The sequence below is a fragment of the Lepisma saccharinum genome, chromosome 8 (genome assembly GCF_977018435.1).
Source record: "Lepisma saccharinum chromosome 8, izLepSacc3.1, whole genome shotgun sequence".
Taxonomy (NCBI): domain Eukaryota; kingdom Metazoa; phylum Arthropoda; class Insecta; order Zygentoma; family Lepismatidae; genus Lepisma; species Lepisma saccharinum.
In genome coordinates, this window is record NC_139236.1 from 74,836,255 (window position 1) to 74,860,789 (window position 24,535).

Below are 24,535 nucleotides of genomic sequence, written 5' to 3' on the forward strand. Positions count from 1 at the left end.
CCACAGTGAAGGGGGTTAAGAAGTTTTGTTTATACACATATTTCCCCTTATGGATTTTGGCCTTGTTAGTATACATATTATAAGCTATCACAGTAGAAATATGCATTCATTTTCAAACTGGTGCTGATGGTAAAAATCTATTTTGAAACCAACACCCACATTTTGGAAATTTATTCTTTAGCCTTCGAGAATTTTGGGAGGTTCATAAATAAATAAAATTCTATGTTTCCCATCACGTTCACTTTTTTCTAAAGACAAAAGCACATTTTCAACTAATCCTAAACCCTGAGTGAGCAGTAATGAGGTGTTGAAATTATGAATGCATAATTTCAAATTTGGCAGAGGAGCAATTTCAAAACTTTACACTTCTCAATCTCCTAATTCAAACATCAAAGAAGATTAAAAAATTGCATTTTTTGAATGGACTACTTGAGGAACAAATGTCACACATTTGAAGAAAATCATGGATGCAGGGTTACATTTTTGGTACCTTAAACCCTCTGTACCCCCTAGAGAAAGTGAAATATCTTGCATGGTTTATCAAGATTTTGTTGTTTATGAACGTTTTCAGTTGATTCTACAAGGGTCGTTCAAGGTTGACCGGGACTTTTATTTCTGCAGAGGAAATAGGTAGCAGAAGAAACACCAAACTATGTCAGTTTTTCAAAGTATTCTCCGTGCGCGCCGAGGCACCGTTGCCATCGTTCTGGCAGCTCCCGAATTCCTTTGGCGTAGAAAAAACTTGGTTGTTGTCGTAACCACTGGAGGACATCGCTCCGCAGTGCTTCGTCTGTCGTGAATTTCTTCCCTCCCAGATGGTCTTTAAGGGGTGCAAACAAATGATAACCACTGGGGGCTAAATCCGGACTCTAGGGGGATGGGGCAGAACTTCCCAGCGCATGTCGGCCAGAGTTGTTGTTGTCACATTGGCCGTGTGAGGGTGGGCATTGTCATGGAGAAGAATGACATTTCCAGACAACATCCCAGGTCTTTTCTTGCGAATGGACTTTCGTACAGCACCACTCAACAATGTGGAGTAATACTGGGCATTAATCGTGCTGCCTTTGTCCAGAAAATCCACATGGATAACGCCCTTCATGTCCCAGAAGACACTTGTCATGATATTTCCAGCGGACGGCTGCGTTTTGCTTTTCTTGGGGGCCGAGGAACCTTTATGCCGCCACTCCATGCTGCGTCTTTTGGTGTCTGGGGTTGAATTGTGCAACCATGTTTCATCACACGTGATGATGGATTGCAACAATTCATCACCTTCTGCTCGAAACCGATTCAGAAGCTGTTCACAGACCGTCCTGCGTGTCCACTTCTGATCGAATGTCAGCTGGCGGGGAACCCACCTTGCACAGATTTTGCGAAGCGTATGTTGTCGTGAATGATTGTCTCAACACTCCCGACAATGATATTCACCTCGGCAGCAATATCCCGCACTGTTACTCGCCGGTTCTCAAGAATCATTTGCTCAACACGTGTGATATTGACTGGTGTGACTGCAGTCGGGCGAATGTGTCCATGCTCTTCATTTGTCACCAGCTCCCGTCCTTTGCGAAACTGCTCACACCATTCGTACACTCTTGTCCGCGACATCGTTTGTTCACCATACTGTGCTTGCAATCGTCTGAAAATCTCAGCTGGTTTCACTTTCTCCTTTACGAGAAATTTGATTACACAGCCACAGACACACTGCTTGCCGCCATGTTCGCTGCAACTGCTGCGCATGAGCGAAATACGTCGTGCCGGGCGCTAGTTACTCGCGAAGGAATACATTACGTCACCCGCACGTTTCATCATGATCCGGCTATTCATCGATTTTTTACGTACGAAAATCCCGGTCAACCTTGAACGACCCTTGTAGCTCGTGGAAATGTGATATAAAGTACATCTGTTATCTTAGTGCGTTACTTTACAGTGAAGGAGAACAGCCCAAAGGCTTCGTGCAATATATATATATATATATATATATATATATATATATATATATATATATATATATATCACCAAAAACGACTTTCCACAAGCAGCAGCTAAAATTTTATGTGGTTAGGTAGCATTGCTAGGTTTGGTACTGATTGTTATTTTTGACGTTTTTTTCGCTATTTTAGTGTGCATGCAAACAGTTTTTACTACCAAAAAGTGGTGAACGTACTCCGAAATTGCAGGTTTTTACTTATGTCAGCCATACTTTAGGATCAAATATCTGTAATTTGTGTTTTCCATGTGTTGGAACCAATTTTATATTACCTAAAGCATCGAAATCTGTAGATTAAAAAGAAATTCAACTTAATTCTCGAGGTAGTACAGTGGTTTAAGAGCTGCATGTTTTTTTTTTTTTACTTTTTCTGTATGATCTTATTTGAAATGACCCATAACTAAGGGTGGTCAGGCAACTTTTGGAAAAATGTGCATGTCTGCATTTTTGAAAAACATGCTGAAGTCTCTGTTCATCTTATCTACAATTCTATTTTCAATTTTTTCTTTTACAAACATACAATATGTTCTGGACAAACTTAAATTAAGTTGAAACTTTTCTTCCTCACCATCTTGATGAGGTATCGAATCCCCATGTGATGGTAACACATAGTGGCGGCGATTGGGGGGGGAGGGAGCAACAGTTGCCCCTGCTTGGAAATATATTGTCTTCACCCCCCACCCCTGGTTCTGGCACCTTGCCTCCCCAGTTTTGGAACCCAATCGCCGCCACTGGTAACACATGTCTCCATGCCTCAACAAGACTACAAATCCTGTTTCTTTGAAGTTGGTCCTGAACTTATAATTCTAATGTCACACACTAAGGTGTACATAACAAAAAAAAAAAAAAAAAAAAAAAGGAAACAGGACTAAAATATCAACACTTGTTTTGGAGATATTATGTAAATAAAATAGTCAAAACATGCTGTAACAGGATATGGCCCAACTGTTGTCAAGGATGCTCATGTCCATTCAGTTGAAGACTGTTGAAATCTCAAAAGTAAATCAACTCAGTCATTACACACCTAATGTATCATCAATATGAGTACAGCGTGATATTCAGCAAAAGACTCCAAACTGATAAATCATGGATATGGTAAAACAACACAAGAGGGGATATTACCTACTTCTTCATACCAGGGTTGGCATTTTACCCATTTTTTTTTTTTTTTCGAAAATCCCAAACGTGGGTGTTTTTTTTTTTTCAGGTTATGCTTATAAATATATATATTTTAAAAATGAAATACACTTTTCCCTGATAGTAATTTATTGGAACATTCAATTTGTATTGTTTTAGTTCACTGAATCAAAAACTATTTAATATTTTCTGTTAACATAGTTAAGAATTGACAATCTAGGTCTCACACCTTTGAAATGATAAAGGGGAGGACTGACAGTTATGCACCAATTGTGCATTTATTTCAATATCGCCTGAATGGGCAATGCTACTAAAAAGAAAAACCTGGGTGTATCCAAGAGTAAGAATTTCTCTCCATGTTGCAAGTGGAAGCGTTTCTTTATGTTGATTATTAAGCTAGACACGATGTTTGAAAAATATGATGAATAATAATTTTCGGAATACCATGTATTTCTTATGGGGAATCAACTTCAACATCAAGTTACGGCTAATCAAATGCAAGTCTCGACTTTTCGCTGGTGAAATGCATCTTCAAACTGCCCTCTTCCCGTTGACATATTTTTCTATTCCATCGGAAGTTTTATATTCCCAAGAGAACGAATCAAATCATACTCCCATATGAGCAATGCTTTTCTCCTTGCTTCCTGGTAGTGTTGCTAAACTTGATGTGCATAAAAGAACTAAATTTCACCTTGAATGGAGTGAAAACTGACTTTGGAGGAGCTAGATTTACGAAAGCTGGATAAATTGTAATGTTAGTTGTCAAAGGGGTGGGGTGCTGCTGGTACCGTTAACTCTAAATTGATGACAATTTATTCTTAGTTTTCACCATCTAGATCCGGCAGCATCACCCTGTCATAGGAAATCGAAAATATAGGATTTCCTGATAACAATATTATGTCAATTTCTCTTCAACATGGCACTATAAAAAGTAGCTGGATGGATAAGGGGGTGTGGGGCGATGCAGCCAATATGGCAATACCACGTCACGTGCAAAATGTATAATCATGGCAAAAGTTGATCTATGTGGGCCGGAACCATCATAGTGGGGCATGGGGGCAGGCATTCTAGTTCACAGCCAAACAAGTGCACGAAAGAGACAGATCTGGCTCTAAGAGAGCTAAGTTCGCAACACTGCCAAGAGGGGAAGAGCTTGGGTTCTGTGGAAACTGTTCTGCATGCCCTTAAACTAAAAACATACATAACCCGTTCTGTAACAGACCATTAAGGGGCCAGGCCTACCTACTGACTGCCGGTCGAACTCCTACCTAATCCTACTCTGAGGTGGGAGATAATCCAACCAGTTACGGGTTGACGTGTGGTCAGCATGACGAACCCCAGTCGTTGTAGGTTTTCATGACAATGTTACGCTACTCATTCGTAGTTCCCCAATTTAATCATGATGGTGAGTGTTCACCAGTCTCATACACATGCCAAAATCTCAGGAAAAAAGCTGTTACATTTCCCCCAGAAGACTTGAACCTGCACGCATCCCGTAGCTGGAGCCCAAAGCATGACACCTTAGACAGCTCACCCACAGTGCGGGACAAATGTTTAAATTATCTAAAATACTATGTTCTGAAATATTTGACCAAAAGTTTGATTCTACTATTCCTGAATGGCGTAACAGTTAGTAGATCTGTGATCAGTTCCCACGGTTGTGCATTTCAATACTATACTAATACTTGATAGCTGTGTTGCTTTAGTCAACCTCCGTGGCGGAGTGGTTAGCACAGCAAGCTGCAATACCCTGGGTCCCAGGTTCGAATCCTGGCTCAGACGTGAATGTTTGTGTTTGTCCCATTGAGAATACAGAGAAAATTGATGTGTGTGAAATTGAGAATATAGAGAAAACAGAGGGGATACTATTGCTTAGGGGTATTACTTTTATTACAAATATATAAAAAAGTCGACAGTCTGACTGATTGCCATGCAGAAGACCTGAGTTCGAATCTTGGGGTGAGTGATCTAAGGTTGGAATTTTTCCGGCCTTGTCCTTGCATAAAGCAGACCTGCACTCACCCAGCGAGTTTGGTTGTGATCACATCACCTCCAAAATGGCAGAGATTGAGAATATTCTGGCCCTATCCCCATATCCCCTGAATGGGCCATCATGACACGATGCTATATGCACGGGAACTTTACTTTACCTACTATATAACATACAGGAGCTGCACACACACTTTTAAATCTGCTTCAATACAGTTTGTTCACAGTTGTGTTTTCCCATTATCTTTGTGGATGTTTCAAGTTTAAATATCTCCTCCGTGTATTGACCATGCCAAAATTATAAGGCTGACATTTTTTATTGTCTTGGCTGATTTCATCCAAATGGAATACCGTATCCATTCTCCAAAATATCTGGTTGCTATGAATGCCGCAATGGATAATATCCCAAATACGGCAGATATCCAACTGGGCTTGTTTATCAAGTTGTCCCTAGAATTAAATTCCATTACAGATAAAGAGAAAAAATCCCTCCTGAAAATAAATCAACAATGCTGGAAATACTAGCCAAAATGGGTCAGGTTCATCAAAAAGCGGTGGCGGAAAAGAAATGGTTAAAAACCACCTGCGACTTACTTCAAAGTGCAGCAAAGGCAGAAAACAATGCTAAACCATCATATGCACAAACAGTGGCATCACCAGCCATCATGCAAACTGGAAGGGCAGCTCGAATTAAAAAAAACTGCTCAAAATTCGAAATACATAGTCTTCATTTCAGATGAGAACAGGAATAAAGATGCAAAAAAGGTACAAGAGACATTCACAAAAGTGATAAATCCCATCAGGGTCGGGATAAAGATTAAACAAATGAGATTAACAAACAAAATGCTGATTGTGGAGACAGAAACAAAAGAGGAGGCGGAAAAAATAATGAACCACAGGGAACTAGCCAAACACAAAATCAGGGCAGAGCTCCCGAAAAAAGAAACCCATTATTAATACTGTATAATGTCCCTACACAACAAAAGGAAAAAAACTGATCTGTATGAGGAGATACAGGGTGACAATTAATGAACTATATGAAATAAAACGGAAATAAGTGACAAACCACGTAGTACACAAACTGTATTGCACTACAGACATTCGGATTTAGGTTATGACATGTTCGATATGTCTGCCATCTCTGGCGATGATGTGGCGCAGACGAACAGCAAAATTCTGCATGACCCGCTGAAGTGTCGAAACATCGATGCTGTCGATGACCTCCTGAATGGCAGTTTTCAGCTCAGCAATGGTTTTGGGGTTATTTCTGTACACCTTGTCCTTAACATAGTCCCACAAAAATGAGTCACATGTGTTCAGATCCGGGGAATATGGCGGCCAAGCGCGTCCCCTTCCAGAGGCCTCTGGGTACCCCAGAGCCAGAATGCAGTCCCCAAAATACTCCTCCAGGACGTCAAACACTCTCATGGTCCGATGGGGTCGAGCTCCGTCTTGCATGAACCACATCACAAACACTACCTGTTCTCTCAAACTTGCGAATCAAATTCTTGATTGTTAGCACACTTGGACCGGTTGTCTTTAACTTGTACTCGGTCGCAAACTTCCTTTGCGCCGCAATCGGACTGTTATTGCTCGCATAATAGGCCTTCACAAGTGATATATGCTCCTGCACGCTGTACCGTGACATTTTCACTTGCAAATGGCCGACATCAACATGTTGCGTGTGCATGCGCATATGAATTCCCATCATGCCCTGTGGCCAGCCACACAGTTTGGATGTCATCACGTGAACCGTTCAGAAATTATGACGGTTTTATTTCATATAGTTCATTAATTGTCACCCTGTATATTTATTAAACTTAGAAGACAAGATGTCTCGGGAGGAGTTTATTTTAAAAAGTTTCACTTGAAGTTCAAGACTGGTCCACCTGCCACTGTGTTTTTGAGGTGGTTCCAGATTTAAGAAAAATTCTTTTGAAAAATGGAAAAATCTTCGTCACATTCCTGTCCTTATCCATTAAAGATTACATTGTCATCCCAAAGTGGACATTTGAGCTGGTTTTGCAAAGGAAAGAAAATTTGCACCCAGTGTGGTTTAGAAAGTCATTGTAAGGAGGAGCAATGTCCTAAAAAAAAGGGCCAAAGAAATGCATTCCTTGCATGAAAAGAAAAAAATAATGTAATGGCAAGGACTGCCCCACTCATAAGTTACAGTTACAAAGGTTAATAGAAAGCAAAGATTATGGATTGTAAACAGACTGTGGATTTTAAAATGATAAAGAAAAACAAAAATAGGAAAACACCTAGCAGTCTTCGGCACAACGTAGTAGAGCAGCAGCTTACAGGGAAAGGAAAATAAATGAAATGAAGCTACTACTAACCAAAATTGAAAAGAATAAAATGGACAATAATCAAAATATAAAACCACCAGAAACGTTTAGAATCTTCTATCTCCATGACACAGTGAAATGAGAAAACTATAAACTTCATATTAAAGAACAAAATATATATCGATAACAGTCCCATTATAACACCATTAAAACCATCACAGCCTCTACTTAGCTCAAAAATACCCGACCTTACTCTAAGTGTTTTTATCTGGTGATCGGGGAGGCCACTCCACTGGCCAACGTCGACCAAGCCATCGACCAGGAAACTGGAGGTCCAGATAGTGACGAACCTGTCACCCATAATGAGGTGGTGTCCCATCCTGCTGAAAATATGAGGGGAAGCTGCCATCCTCCGTCAAAACTGACGGTAAAATGTGTTCTTGTAACAACTGCAAGTAGCCCTCTGTATTTAAATTGTCATGAATGAGAGAAGGAGTCAATGATACGTGTCCCCAGATCCCGACCCACACCATAACCTTCCCAGCACCAACCATATTGCTCGGATCTCTCCACAACGGGTTCTCGGAGGACCAATACCACATGCTGTTTATTCACTTCCCCATTCACATAAAAATTTGCTTCATTAGAAGGCAGAATATGCAGTGAAAAGTGTAGGTCCTGACGAATTTGCTCCACAGCCCATTCACAAACTGCATTATCCTATCCGGGTCATCCTCAGAGAGATGGTGATGCAGCTGCAGCTTGTACGGGTGTCACTTAACCATCTTTAACACCCTGCACATTTAACTCTGGCTGACACCACATTGCACAGACATTCGACGTGTGCTTCTTTGCAGAGATTTGGCAAACGATGCTAACACTGCCGTAGCTGTTCCTTCGTCAGTGGCAGTTCTGGGCCTATCAGATCGTGGCCTGTCCTGGACTGTACCTCCCTCTTAGAAACTGGTTAGCAATTGGGACACTGTAACGTGCGACACTGGGTTCCGTTTGTTTAAATCACGAGCTACAGCATGGGCAGCTCTGCCCCCTCCCCCCCCCCCCTTAAGCTTGATGACCTGGATTCGTTCAGCCTTGGTTAATGGCATGGTTCAGCACCTGCAAATGATACGTAATTATCACTTTCATATGCCCATAATATCCTTATCATTAAAGTTTTCATAAATCTGACTTCCTGGTGAAATTCTAGTCCAAATCCATACCCCACATGCCCACCTTCCCATTTAAAGAAATGAAGTTGGATCCAAGATAGCGGTCACAAAGATGGCGGACGTTGTCATGACATGCAACAAAAGGTTTTCCCGTAGGCCTAACATATTATTACCATGACCAATTGCTGCAACTCCATCAATTCCACCATATCACCACTCACGTCATCTTCGCAAATTAGCCAAAAGTGGCACGAAAAGCGAAGTACAATAAAGCAACTCAATAATTGTATCACATGAATTAATTTGAATATTAAAAGCTTGGCTAAGCCTCCATTTTACTAGTTTTCTCAAACTGTTGACAATTCTAGAACCTCTCAATTATTTAAAGCAATAATTACTTTACAACATTTCCTGGAAAAAAACAACAACACATTTTGAGTGTTTTTTTTGGTGGGAAAAACTGGGCTAACCCTGCTTCATACGTCGTTAGGTTCGACACTGATTGCAATTATTGGTGTTTTTTGTTAGGTTGTCTAGCCCCGTCTAGTTGGCTGAACTTTTTCGCACTTGGTGCAGTGCAGGTGTATCCAGTGTCAGAGTGGTGCACGGAAATTACGTTCAACCAACTAGACGGAAAGCGGTGTTCAAGTTCAGAAGATTCTTCTGAAGTGTCTGCTCCTTTAAAGGGTCATTTGATTAGTTAGCACACGCCACGTGACCATACACCAGACTACACCAGTCCGGAAGGTAGTGAAGACACCAAATACACTACTTGACTCCAAATCAACAAACTAGACGACTCGGTGTTGCACCGTGCAACCAACTAGACGCTTCGGTGCAGAGAGAGTCAAATCGAGACAAAAAGTGCAGCAAACTAGACTGGGGTACTGCTAACTTCGGTGGTGTTATCATTGTTTTCGTATTCCGAAACATATTTTTACATTACATAAAAGGGCCAAAGTTCCCTTTGTTTTACTGCGATTTCATCATGCTACAAATGCAATTTTTACATGGTTCGATTTCGATGTACGTCTGTTAACACATATTGCAGAGTTTTAGCAATTACTTACGGTTTCGTTCAATAAATGCTTTCGTGGTTAGGTTTGGTTCCCTTAGCATTAAAATAAAGTCCCTAAATGCATTGTACTAGGGTTCCGATTTACTTATACATTCATTCCCACGCTTCTATGATATTTACTGGCACTTGTCAACGGAGAATATCTTGTCCATGAGAAGTGCGTAAGGTAATGTTCAATTTATTTCTTTTTCAACATAGGTAACTTTTTCGAGTCCAAACAGTGCTCATTACTTTAAGGATGGTTCAAATTTTGTGTGACAATGATTTCCAAAATTCTACGATAATTAGTCTTTGTTTTAGAGAAATCGTAAAACAATCGGAACCGTTACCCTAAAATAAGCCATTTCTCGAAGTGTTACGGAACACACATCATGGTGCAAGCCCCACAAACCATTCACGGATAGCCCCAAAAACCATTCACGCATAGTCCAAAAAACCATTTGGGATTGTATAACCATCCACGAATAGCCCCAAAAACCATTCCCACGGACCATTCACAGAAGGTTAGGTTAGGTTCAGTTAGGTTAGGCAAACAGTTAAAAAATGGTGTGGTTACATTTTCGCTTAAATTGAAGCAACGGGAATTTATTTCTGGCTAAAATAGATTGAAAGATGAAAGAAAATACCTCGAAGAACTTCGACAATGCTACAAAAACTGATTTCCGCAAGTAGTTTCTCCTGTAAATTTAAAGAAAAGTGTCTCCGATATAACGAACTGTTACCCAATTTACTTCTACATTAATTCCCACTAGTCTACGACACTTACAGTCGCTTGTCAACGGAAAATACATTGTCCATGGAAAGCGTGCATGCTGGCGTAAGGTAATTTTTAAGTTGTTTTTTCAACATACATAACTTTCTTTTAATCCGAACAGTGCTCATTACTTTACGGAAGGTTCAAACTTCGTGTGACAATAATTGCAAAACTTCTACGATAATTAGACTTCCTGCTAGGAGAATTTTTTAAAAAAATCATAAAACAAACGGAACAGTTACCCATAAAAGATCGATATCTGTCAATTTTAAAAAAAAACACAGACATCTCGAGGGAGTACAGTCGGTCAATGGACCCCACCTAAAATATATTATCCAACACACGGAAGTAAGGTCATCACACATTTTCTTTCTCACCATTGACATTTTTGTTACTGTATTCTGGGACACATGCTTATATTTTACTTACAATTGTTGACTGCTTGGAATGTCTGTCTAGTTTTTTCTCTCGATAGGTGTCAACTTTTAAACTTGCCTGGTTGACTTCTCTAGTGTCTCCATAAGTTTCCGTAATTTCCCTCACTTTATTGACGTTGCCTTTATAACTTAATTCTTACTTTCACATGTATATTAGTATAAGTGTACATTTTAAAATCTTTCTACTAATAAATAAAGGCAAAACAAAGATTCTTTACCCCGTTTCCAAGGTAAAAACTAGGGTCTATCTTTTGGCTCTCGGTATAGGAAATATACACACATCGCCATTTGCTATCTTGAGTGTGTATTAATAAATGTCCTCCGCCGCAGATGAAAACCACTTAAACTATTTTTCCTTACGGGATAAACCAGATTTCATTCAATTTACTATTTTTGGACCAAAGAAAACACACGATAAATTTATTTTTAGCTTGTTTAATGAAAATGCGTTACATAATTAAAAAACTTCAAACAACATTAATGATCAATTCTACATTCTAATTTCTTCCAAATAGCTATCTGAGGCTGTGTCCAAAAGGTACAAAGCACATATGTACTTGAAGTACAGTCTTGACGGAAGTGACGTCACCTAGTGCAGTTCGAAAGCGCCAAGCAAACGAGTGTACAAGACCAGAGGACGCAGCACACGAGCGGTGCACACTTGCGATCTGTGCTTGCTTTTCATTTGTTAAAAAAATGGACGTCTGAAGTCAATCAGCTGGTAGTTGTAACTTTTCTATGGTTGTAGTTCTTCCATTGTGTGGAAATGTAAGTAAACAAGTTTTTAAAATACTATGTAATTTTATTTATTGGTTTTATTCATATATGCGTGGTTTCTTTCTTCTATAGTGAGAAGGTGTTTAAAAGTGAGAAAACAATTTCTTTTCCCGCGATCGTAAACCATGTTGCGGAATGTGTGAAAATTAATTTGAAAGAGCAAATTTCTTTCATATTTCTATAATTAATAACGTGCTGTGTTATATAAACTGCACGCCGAGTCATGTGTGTGTTGTTCACGGAAAACAAGAGTGGCACATACAGTCGATGTTTGATAATTTTAGTTTCGAAGCAACTTTTGTTGCATTCCTCACTTGTGTTGGCGCTGCAGTCGAAGTGCAGTTCGAAAGCTTTCCGCTTCCAGGCTTCAAGACCGCACTGCGAGTATGCTCTCGAAGTATGCTCGCTTCAAGTATGGTCCCGCGAACCCTTTCGGGCCACCTTCACCACCTAAAGCGGGCCATCCATTTACAAAGAAAACGACAGGCAAATGCTCCCTTTCCGTTGGCGAGACGCTGCGATTGCCAAAAGCTGGAATCAAATAGTTGCACACTTGCAGCTGTAAAATCAAGGTCACTCATTTTTCGTTGTATTTTCTTGACTTCGCCCATCCATTGCATTCTGTCAATTTCTCGCGGCCCCCGTGGCTGAGTGGTTAGTACATCGCTGCGACGCCAGGGGTCCCGGGTTCGAATCCCGCTCGGGCATGGTTGTTTGCAAATGTCCATTCATCAATTTCATAATTTCATCACTCATCCCCATCCTCGCACATGCGAAGTAAAATAAAACAAATCAATCAATCTCGCGGCAAGACCTGGCTCATATCCTTTCAAAACACAGGGTCTCTTGTTTCAATGTTACTTTAGATAGCGCCCTTTTAAAAAAGAAAAGAAAGTATAGATGGTATAGATTCTGGTATTTTGCAATGAGAATTGTACATACAGGCATACGAAGCTGAATGAGTTTAAAACTCAACAACAGAGAAAATTGAGAACTAAAAGTGGTAAACGTTGTAAGTGCCAAAAGCAAAAGTGTTGGGAAATCACATCGTTCCGCACATCAGCCCGTAAGAAAGTGCACACCTGCCGCGAAATTAGTTTGGTATTGACGCTAGTGAAACACGTGGGAAACCGGGTGTACGTCACTGCGGGAGGGTGGATTGCTGGCTTGCGAGCCAATCAAAATCTTCCCAGTGCTTCATCCAAGCTCTGGTTAACTAGCAACAGAAAACGTTTATCACGGTGTTGCCACTTATCGGGCGATCAGTTTTCATGTTGTTGGGGGGGTGTTGTTTGTTTGTTGCGTTTCTGTGATGTTTTAACCGATCCGTTTGTTTAGTGTTGACTGAATTTAGCGTATTCTTTGTTGTATCTAGCGTGTTGTTTTAGTGTATTATTTTTTTTTGTACATAATTTTCTGTGTTCTGCTTGAAGGTGTCCGTGTGCTTGTGAGAAGAATGTCAAACATAGGAGACAATGTACCAAAGAGACCATTCACTTAAAGAAAGAAAGCCTTCGGTAAAGGAATTCCTCTCAAAGGCTAAACGCGGGAGATGGTTTATTCTGCGGGCAAATATTTTGAGCAAGAAAAAAACAATGGGGGATTCAATCATTTCAGTAAATAAAGTTCTGGACAGGACTGCTGCTGCTGTCGGCGTGTCTATACCTGCCGCAAAATTAGTTTGTTATTGACGCTTGAGAAGCACGTGGAGGAAAGGGGTCTACGTCACTGCGGGAGGGTGGGTTACTGTCATGCGAGCCAATCAAAATCTTCCTAATGCTTCACCAAAGCCCTGGTTTTCTAGCAACAGAAAACGTTTATCACGGTGTTGCCGCTTATTTATTTATTTATTGCGTCTTGTTTATCATGGCGAAGTTAAGGCTTTGTAGCCTTTTCTACCACTTAACCATGTTTACAACAACATTTAAACCATTACATAGAAAGGTAAATTTTAAAATATAAAAAGAGAAATATAAAATTACAAAGAAAAAAATACATACGGGAATAAAAACCTAACCTATACACACGAACATACTACAAAACACACTCATACACACACACACACAATCAGATATTCATGACAGTAGTCAGGGATTTGAAATATTAAGGTGAATAAGGATTTTCAGTGTTGTTCTGCGCTTAACTGTATGCAATTTATCACTAAAATATAATGTGCTAACTATTTGTGCCCAGTAAAAAATGTTTTAATTGCGTCTTAAAGACATATGCTGAAGATGAGTTTCGGATTTCGAGGGGCAGTGAGTTCCAAAGACGAGAAGTAGAAACGGTGAAAGATTTTGAATAAAAATTTGAGTTATGAAGGGGGATGAGTAGTTGAGTTCTCCCTCGCGATCTGGTGTCAAGGCTGTGTGATTCGGAAAGCATTGAGAATCTGCTCGAGAGATAAGCCGGTTCCTTTGAACTGATTGCCCTATAGAGAAGGGTGAGGTTGTGTACCTTTCGTCGATCAATTAATTTGAGCCAATTTAGCTTTGTAAAGAAAACGGATAAATGGTCCCTATATTTCAGATCGAAAATAAAGCGGACGCAGGTGTTTTGTACTCGTTGAAGACGTTGAGCGAGATCATCTGGTAATTCGGAATAGACAGAATCGCAGTAATCGAAGTGTGGAAAAACAAGTGCTTGCACCAGTTTGATTTTAATGCTGACGGGTAGAAAATGTTTAAGCCGAACAAGAGCGTGTAATGCAGCGAAGGCTCTTTTACTAGTTAAATTTACGTGATCTGACCATGAGAGATGCTGATTAAACATTACGCCCAGATTTTTGGCTGTTTTTGGCTGCGATTGTTCTTGCGATCAGATTTCATGTTGTGGGAAGACGTGAGACGTGTTGTTTGTTTGTTGCGTTGCGTTGCGGTGATATTTTAACCGGTCCGTTTGTTTAGTGTTTACTGAATTTAGCGTATTATTTGTTGTATTTTTTTGTACATAATTTTCTGTGTTCTGCTTGTGTGTGTGTCGTGTGCTTGTGTGAAGAATGTCAAACACAGGAGACAATAATCGAGATGACAATGTACCAAAGAGGCCATGCCCTAAAAGAAATAACGCCTTCGGTAAAGGAATTCCTCTCAAAGGCCAAACGCGGGAAAACGTTTGTTCTGTGCGCAAATATTTTGAGCAAGAGAAAAACAATGGGGGTCCAATCATATCTGTAAATAAAGTTGTGGACAGGACTGCTGCTGCTGTCGGCGTGTCTAAGAACACCATTGTTACCATAGGGAAAGAAAAATATAATGTGGTGGAAATAAATCAATGCGAGGCTTCAAAATTGAAAACCCTAGGAAAGAAGAGGAATATCAGTAAACGCGTGACAAATTTAGATACCTTTCAGCAAGATGCTATTCGTCGCCATATTTACTCTTATTATAGGAGAAAAGATCATCCCACTGTTGGGAAACTGCACATTTCTTTTAAAGATTCGGGACTTTTTCAAGGTGGGGAAACATCTTTAAGGACAGTCATAAAATCTCTGGGATTCTCATGCAAAAAAATTAATGGACGCAAAATACTGATGGAAAAACCTTACATTTCTGCATGGCGATCTGGATTCCTCAGGGAAATTACGAAGCATAATTTTGACGAAATTGTTTGGCTTGACGAAACCTGGGTAAACGCCAATCACAGTGTGAATAAAGGATGGACTGATGACACACCTGAGGGTACGATGGGATTGCCTTTAGGTAAGGGGGGCAGGATAATATTACTTCATGCCGGTACATCCTCAGGGTTCATTCCAAACTGTTGTCTGCTTTTTACTTCTAAGAAAACGGGGGACTATCATGAAGAAATGAACCATGCCACATTTTTAAAATGGTTTCAGGACTCGCTTCTTGACAATCTACACACACCGTCCACTATCATATGTGACAATGCAAGTTATCACTCCGTGCTTTTGGACAAAGCTCCAGCTATGGCGACTAAAAAAAGTGATATTGTTCAGTGGCTTACACGCAAAAATGTACCAGTAAATGAAGACCTGAAGAAGGTGGAATTAATCGAACTCGTTAACCGTTACAAGCCGCAGTTTCCTACGTACGCCATTGATAGCATTTCTGCAAAACATGGGCACAAAGTAGTTAGACTCCCTTCTTACCATTGCCATTTTAATGCAATTGAAATGATATGGGCTCAGATCAAAGGATATGTTGGTCGCAACAATAAAGAATTCACCGTGTCATTTGTAGTGAAACTGACTGAAGAAGCTATAGCCTCGGTAACACCCGAGAATTGGAGAAATGTTGTGCGCCACACCAAAAAAGTTATTGAAGATGCATGGGAATATGAGGGTATTTTGGAGGAAAGTGTAGAAGAACTCGTCATAAATATCGGTAGTTCCAGTGATTCCTCAGATGAAGATGACCACAGCTCCAGCACGGATAGCGATAACATTAGTGATTTACAGATGAGTGGTGTTTTACCTCTGGAATAATCTTCAAGGTACAGTGCTTTTTAAATTATTTATTATTCATTTACTTTGATAATATTATGTTATATATCTGATGTAACTGACTTTTCTTTTTTATCCATATTTTAAACAAATGTATATAAAGTATGTGGGCATATGGGGATGTAGAGTTAGGGTTCCACACATTCTCGACCTCGACTTAGGCCATATTGTGGAGATGATGTGGATGTGGTGATGTGGTTCATCGACCGCCTTTACCCTAGGTTTGCCCCAGGTAATCACTTAGGCTGAGTCGACCCCGTAGTCGCTCAGGATATTTGAAAAAGTTCCACAAAGTACCACAGGTCTCCCCCATGAAAGTCACTTATTACTATATACTAAGTATATAATTATGAGTATTATTAACATTTTTACTAAAAAGAGTTTCAAAATAACGAGGTGATATGACCATTATACCAGTATGTTTAGTGAATTCTGAACAATTTGAGGTCGTAAACACGACTTTCAGGCAATATTGATATGTACGATATTAAGTTATCCTCGAAATCTCTTCTCTAGTCCAAAGAATAAGGGGAAAATAATTCTAAAGTCTTTCACTGGCTTGTAGTAAAGTACGCAAGGAAAGCTTATGCAAAGTCTGTATTGCGAAAGCGGGAACAGCTATGATCAAAGGCATTATTGCTAAAGCACGGCGTGCTATGTGTTTATTTATTATTGCAAAATTAAATTTAAAAAGTCAAATATTGTAGCAAGAACAAAAAAGTAAAACTATTTGCCTGCGATTTGTGTTAGCATTTATGTAAATAATTAAATAAAACTGTTAAATATTGTAAATATTCGCTATTTTTATGGGTACGTCAACACTAAGGTTCATTGCACCCGTCACATGTCCTTTCTTTACAAGTCTGTTGCGGGCCGGGACTCGAACCCGAGACGTCCGGATCAAGGCGAGTTGAGCCTACCATCCAACACGCTTCACTACCGAGGCCGGCATAAAACTGTTATGTTGGCCTCTTAATGTAAATACATAGCCTACTTTTAAACAAAAATGTTAATTGTTATCTAAAAAACAAATGAGCAGACACACGTTTTTCATGTTACATCTCATTTGCATGAGGAATATAATAGCTGCTTAGAAACTGCTATACGAAGACGTAATTTTTATTTTTAAAAAGGGAGGGGGTGAGTCAATCATTCATTTATTTCAGTGATCAGAGCCCCCCAATAATTTTGACAAGTCGGCGCCCCTGACTTCAGTTGCGGTATAATTGAAAGATGGGCAGACTTTAACGGCGACTTCGGAAAGAAATGGTTATTGCAAGTGTATATATTCAATATTTTCAGAATGGATTGAAAAGGTAACCTGTAAACAATGCTCATTTCGTTAAGTCGTTCATGTTGTAAGGGAGATGGAAATGATGAGAGAAAACAATAACACATTCATCATTGTTATGCCGTTTTCCTCGAAAAACAATAACACATTTCATCATTGTTGTTCCTTTTCATAACACGTTTTCCTCGACACAGAGTCAGACTGCGTGTTCAACTCTCAATACCAAACTAATTTTGCGGCAGGTTTAGTGACCTCTTTACAAGCCCTTTGAAATACTTACTTAGAGGGCTACCATCCACATTTCACGTTTATCACATTATAAAGCATGGCACATTTCACAGTTTAACGTGGAAAACGGTGTTTGAATTATTGTGGCACTTACAGCGTTTACCAATCTTAGTCTTCAATTACAGAAACTGTTCACACAACGACGAAGCTTGCAATCACGTATCTAGAAATATATTTCGAGGGGAGGGATCCAAGCCAAGTGTCTCAGAATAGTAATAGTACTAATATAATATGATAGTAATATATCAATAATTATTTAATTAATCGTGCGCCATTGCACCACAAACAATTGGACGAATAATCACACATTAGAATAATCTCGGGAAAATGCCATGCAATTTTTATTATTGTTATGATAACAGAGTATTTGAAAGCGTGTTCATTACTTTCGCCTTCACTTATTTTTCTATAGGGCCAGTGGCGGCTGCTTAATACGTGCTACCGTGCTATAGCACGTTGCTAAATTTGTTAAAATGAAAAGAAGAAAAAAGCAAATCTCACAGATGCAAGAAGTTTAATGAAGCCCCAAAGTGAAATGAAACTTCTCATGTTAAGAGCCTCAACATTTACCAGCGGCGCCACGTATTTCCCTCACGCTGGCTATAAGGAAAAGCGTACCGTGCTAAAATCTCAACAGCACGTTTTCGCCCCTTTTTCATTCCTCCGCGCATGAATACTGTACACCCCCACTCCTCGATTTGTACGGGGGATAGGGTCCCGGCTCGAGAAAAATCGTCTGCTAGCGTGCTACAGAAGGAATCAGCACGGTAAGTGTGCCATCTCAGAATAAGAAGAAAGTCTACGACAACCTATTGCCTCTGTCAGAACAACGTTTCTTAATGTCATTTTCAAACGCTCTGTACGTTATCAGTGTAGAGTTATGTAATGTTTGTAGCATGTCGTATACATTAGCAGCACCTGCAAAAAAGTTGGAACGCGAATTGACACTACCCCTCAGCCTTTAATCTATTTCGGTGGTAAGTTGTAAAGATTGCAACGCTGAAACTATAGTCCGTGCCTTTTTTGCTTCCGAAAGTGGATTCTGCTACGTAATTTATGTTCAGGAAATTCTAATTTTATATTTTATCTAAATTGCCTGTTTTTAAATGCTAGATATTTCCTTGTGTTTATGTAGCACTTCAATAGTCAAGAAACAAACTTACAGAGTACCGTCATTTTTCCCCCGTCTTCCAGATCCGAAAATTTTCCGCGCGGTTCATTGTGTTAAAATCGCGTGGCGCGTGAAGTGGTGGTCATTGTTGTGAAGGATTAGCTTTTTGTTGTTGTTAGAAGTGAAAGTGTGTGTGTGTGTGTGTGTGTGTGTGTGTGTACCATGAATTCGGTGGATTCTTTGTTGCAGCGACCTTTCTCTTCAAGAACACTTGAAGAAAAGTTGGAAATAAAAGCGTTAGGACGGCCGTTGCCAGATTTGGATCTATCGCAAAATGCAAAGGGAGGTAAGAACGCTACGCATAAAAGGCGATTTAATAGAAAACTGTAATATAGTGAACCATGGCATTGTGGGTGTCAAATTCGAAATGCATTATTCTGTTTTCCTTGCATACTTTTTGGAAGTAATGATTCGTGGTCTGAAGGAGGGGTAAAAGATCTAGGACATTTATGTGAATATATGAGAGAGCATAGTGAAAGCAAAAAGCACATGAATAATGAGTTAAATTTTGTCTCTCTCGGAACTGTCAACATAGCAACGCAGTTAAGCCACGTTTATCTAGAATCTCATAATGAACAATTTGAAAAAAATCGCCACGTCTTGTTAAAAATCATAGACTGCATCAAGTTCTGTGGAGCTTTTGAGTTGTCCCTGCGTGGCCGGCCACCATAAAACAGATTCCTCCGCAAAACCTGGGATATTTTTTAGGGCTCCTTGATTTTGTCAGTAGTTTAGACAATGCTGTTAAAGAACATCTTGACAACAGCAGTGTATTTAAAGGCACTCGATCTCGCCATCGAAGTTCCGGGTTGAAGTCTCGGCCCGGGTATTCTTTGTAATACTTTGTAAAAATGAAATTAATGAAGGGGCATTCACAAACAATACCCATACCCGGGCCGAAACTCCAACCCGGAACTTCGATAGCGAGATCGAAAGTCGACCACTTAATGTTCGTGGCCACAGAGCCGGCACACATGTGTGGGTGGGGGTGGGGGGGGGGTAGGGGGCATTATTAGTACATGAAAAACAACATCAGTTGTAGCACGCATCTTTGAAAAGTCACGAGCCGCCGCTGTATAGGGCGTACTCTTTTAGAAGTCATGGCAACTATTTTTTTTCTCACAAACAGGGGTCAACACGAAACATCTAAGATGTATGTTTGGAAGTGTAAATGTACCTTCGAATGAAGCCACCAGATGAAGTCTGGATGCAGGAGACTGTCATAGGAAAGAGGCAGAACACAGGATTTTGGTATAGTGTTTTGTTATGAGGCAGATCGGCAGTTGACACTCTGCCCCGTTTGAAGGCCTCCACTCACCTCGCCACTGTTCGATAGGGCATGGCATGCACACCCGGAGCTTCCCGTAGCTCTGTATGGCATTGGTATTCCTGTGCATTTCTGTTGCGGAGAACTGCTATTTTAACGTTGCTCCTGCTTCATGACCTCCATTTTCGAACGCTGTCACTCACCGACCATAGACATACCGACTGAACTTTGGTGCGTGCTTACTACCCCACCGTTGTTCACATACACCACCTGGTGGCTTCTTTTGAAAGTACATTCCATACACTTTCAAACGTATATCTTAGATTTTTCGTATTGTCCCCTGTTCGCGAGAAAAATAAATAGTTGCAATGACTTATGACTAGAGCTAGGAATTTTAGGTGCAAAAATTTGCCAATAAAGGTGCAAAAAAGGTGCCAATTTTTGTACAAAAAAGGTGCTAAAATAGGTGCTAATTTTCAGATGTAGAATTTATTGTGAGCAGTCCATACATATATGATTCAACTTGTCTGGATAAACACATAGAGTATTCTCGGTTTTAAATCGTTTAATATAACTAAGCAAAGAAAATTTTCTGATACATTAGAAAGCAACATAATTGCTTAGAATCAGTCATCTCGAAAACTGTTAAAATAGATTACATTCAAAATTTCTATGTTCTTCTGAGTGAGGCTACATCTGCGGTCACTAAGCAGATACTTGTAAGTTGAAAAAGAACGTTCAACGTCAACAGACACAAGTGGTGCATATTTTGTTTTCAACCGGTAATCCACATCCTTGTTGGTTGCAACTTCTTGAACATCAGAGTTTTTGGCTAAACTCTGTTCTAACTTCTCTTTCCCGACCCTGGGGTGCGGATAGGACGGTACTGCTTCGCCTATACCGTGCACTCATCAGGTCGAAGCTTGATTATGGATGTGTTGTGTATTCTTCTGCCCGCCCATCTAGACTTCGCATCCTAGACACCGTCCACCATGCTGGTATACGTGTGTGCTCTGGTGCTTTTCGGACCAGCCCTATCGCCAGTTTGTACGTAGAGGCATCTGAGCCGTCGCTGTATCTGCAAAGACAGCGGTTGGTAGTGAATTACTACCTCCATCTTCGCTCGATGCCTTCACATCCTTCATTTCACACCATCTCAGAGGAGAGTAGGCTGGAAAGGTATCGGCTCCGCCCTAGTGCCACTAGACCATTTGGTGTTCGTGCAGACGAGATCCTGTCAGCACTTAGTGTTGACAGTGATCTTCCTGGCGTCTCTCCACTCATTCCGCCTCTCCCAACCTGGGAGTTTCCTGCACCTTCCATCGATTTCTCTCTGACTGCCCTTCCAAAGGCAGAAACACCAATGGTTGTTTACCAGCAACGGTTTTTAGAACTTCGTGCGAAGCACCCCAATTTTAATGTGTTTTACACGGATGGGTCCAAGACAATCGAATCAGTTGGTTGCGCCTTCGTCCTAGACTCTCAAAGTTCCAGTTTCTCACTACATTCTGCCTGTTCCATTTTTACGGCAGAGTTATACGCCATTCTAAAGGCACTGGACTTTGCGGACGTGCATGGGCTGAAGAAAGTCCTTGTGTGCTGCGATTCGACCAGCGTGTTGCAGTCTCTGGATTCGCCGTATTCCCGGCATCCGGTAGCGCAACGCATATTCAGACGGCTTGTGTCCTTATCTGCCAGCGCGGATGTACACTTCTGTTGGGTCCCTAGCCACGTGGGCATTCAGGGGAACGAAGCAGCTGATGCTGCCGCCAAGTCTGCTGATGCAGATGGCGACGTTCTCGTCCACCTTTTGCCAGCTAGCGACCTGCAGAATGTGTTCCGTTGTAGACTTCTTAACACTTGGCAGGCCAATTGGGATGCGGAAACGGGGAACAAGCTTCACGCTGTTAAGCCCACCATAGGTGCTTGGCGTTCCTCGTCCCGTCCCTCTCGGCGAGAAGAAATCATTCTTACCCGCATGCGTCTAGGACACAGCCGTCTAACGCACGGTCACCTGCCCCAAGGGCTGGACCCTCCGTTGTGTCGTGTTTGCAATGTTTTATTAAGCATTCGACACATTCTCGTTGAATGTGTCGATCTTGCTTACCTCCGGCAGACTTTTAATCTTTCTGGCTGTTTGTCATCCCTCTTGGGTGATGACAGCAGTATTTTAAGAAATGTTTTTAGTTTTTTGCGAAGAGCTGGACTCTTCCACCGTCTGTAAGGAGGTTTTTAGTTTGTTTGTTCTGACTTTTTAATGTGTCGTGTTTGTCTCGTGCAGGTCTCTTTACAACCTTGCACTTTTAGTTTTTCCCAAGGGGCTATCTACACCCCTTTTTTAAAATTAAGTCAGAATTTTAGATAAGGGGACATTTCCCCGTATACATAGAAGGGTGCGAAATGGCCTTAAGTGCCGACGCACCCACAAATTTTAATTCAATCAATCAATCAATCAATCAATCTTTCCCGACCCCTTGCAGCTCTCGATGCACATCCATCAAAACAACCCACTGTGCTTCCTTTTCAGGACACTGCTCCTCCAGTTTTGTGATTGCAGTAGTAAGGAAAGAGAAGCCATGTACAATATACAGTTCATCTTGCAATTCCTGTTTAAGTGCAAGTTTTTTCGCTTTTTCTACAGCTGAGGAATCACTAGGTAAAGCATCTAAAAATTTCGATATTGTATAGAAATGATTGCAAATAAACACTACAGCTTTTAACCATGTACCCCATCTAGTGAGGATGGGAGAGGGTGGTAGTGGAAGTTTCATAATTTCTACGTACTTCTGTATTCTAGAAGGAGCCTTTTTCAGTATTTTCTTAATGCTAGAAACAAATTCGTTCACATATGTATATTCATCTTTAAGAGCTTCACAAACTCGATGCAAAGCATGAACAAAGCAGGTTACATGTTTTAAGTTAGGATACATATTATTCAGATTAGAAAATGCAGCTAACATGTAAGATGCTTGGTCTGTAAGAACTAACCACACACTATCATATTTTACACCCTCCGGCCACAATACAAAACATGCATCATTGAAACTTTGCATTACACTTGCATTATCTGTTTTGCCGAGAAAATAAGTTTTTAAAAGCATGGGTTTCACTTGATGTCCATTGAGAGGTGCTACTAAAATGTTCAAAACGTACAGGTCTGTTTTTGCCTACTTATGGTTTCATCTAGTATGAAATAGACTGGATGGTCAGCTACTACTTGCCTGATCTGCGAGATTTTAGCTTCATAAAGAGGTTGAAGGTAAGATTTCCTTAAGGTGCTCTCATCTGGAACTGACTTCCCAGTATATTTTTGCAAATATGATTTCATGACAGGATTGTTAAGTTTCAAAAGAGGTATTCCACACGCTAAAAATGTCCTTGCTGTCCAACTGAAATATTCATTTGTATTTCTGGAACTCGAAGATGCAAGCGCCTCACCAATGAATTGCTATCGCTTCCCACCTTTACCATCTCGTAGTTCTTTATTCCTGACGTGCTTCCCACTTTGTAGATGCTGCACAACCCGAGAGCGTTGGTGTTTATCATCAAGAGCAATAGAAATATCACACACATCACACCTCAGAACAGATCCATCACTCTGAATGCCGTCACCGCTAAACTGTTTAACAATGTCCTGCAGTTTCCCAACATTTACTTTATGTTTTGGCATGGTGAACAAGCAGTCAATCACAGACTGCAGCAGTTACCTTGCTCGCTGAGACGGGAGAAGGAAACGAAAACAAAACAGCTTTCCTACAACAAGTCGTAAACAATACAGCATAGGACAAAAAGAGCACAACTTCTAGCAATTGTAACGCGTCATTGTTGGCACTGTTTAAAGTTCGCGCGCTTACTACATTAACGTCCAAGAACTGAAGAAAGCCGATTCATTGTTGTGCGGTACACAAGAATCGCGTGTCAAGAAGCCGTGCCTCAAATGTGGGTGGGGTAAAACAGCGCGCGAGTTGTATTAAAAAAAAATGATAAAGATGCAAAAGGTTCTGAGATTGTGAAAAAGGTGGAAAAGGTTCTGAGATTGTGAAAAGGTGCAAAAAGGTGCAACTGAAACACCATCAGGGCGATTCACGAAAATGACTACAAAATCGAGTCTACAACGAAGTAGTAGTTTTTAGTAGTAAAAGATGTAGTAAAGTGCGATTCACGAAACCGTCTACTAAGAATCGACTACATCTTTAATTGTCTACAGCGCACGGCTACAAGGAAAGTGGTGAACTAGGCGAAACTAAGCAATATCTATGGAAATAATCGATATTTTAATCGATTGTTGTGCTATTTCCTTGACATTATCGATGCATGTCGTACTTCGAGATTCCGAGAGTTGTTTGTTTACGCAGAATGCACAGAAAACTAGTGTAGTTTGTTAAAACTGCGAAGTAATCGTAATGTACGCGTAACCGCAAAGTAATTTGTATA

General features: G+C 40.5%; 1 protein-coding gene across 2 annotated transcripts in view; it reads right to left on the reverse strand.

Annotated features, from left to right (window-relative positions):
• LOC145991145 (uncharacterized) overlaps nucleotides 1-11,169 on the reverse strand; it is a 46,055-nt gene extending 34,886 nt beyond the window's left edge. The window contains exon 1 of one of the 2 annotated variants that reach the window (XM_083126938.1): nucleotides 11,058-11,169. The gene's annotated coding sequence lies outside the window, so the exon portion shown is untranslated. Of the gene's footprint in view, nucleotides 1-10,831 lie in introns of both variants that reach the window. The other variant, XM_083126937.1, reaches the window with a different exon arrangement.
• Nucleotides 11,170-24,535: the final 13,366 nt, after the last annotated feature.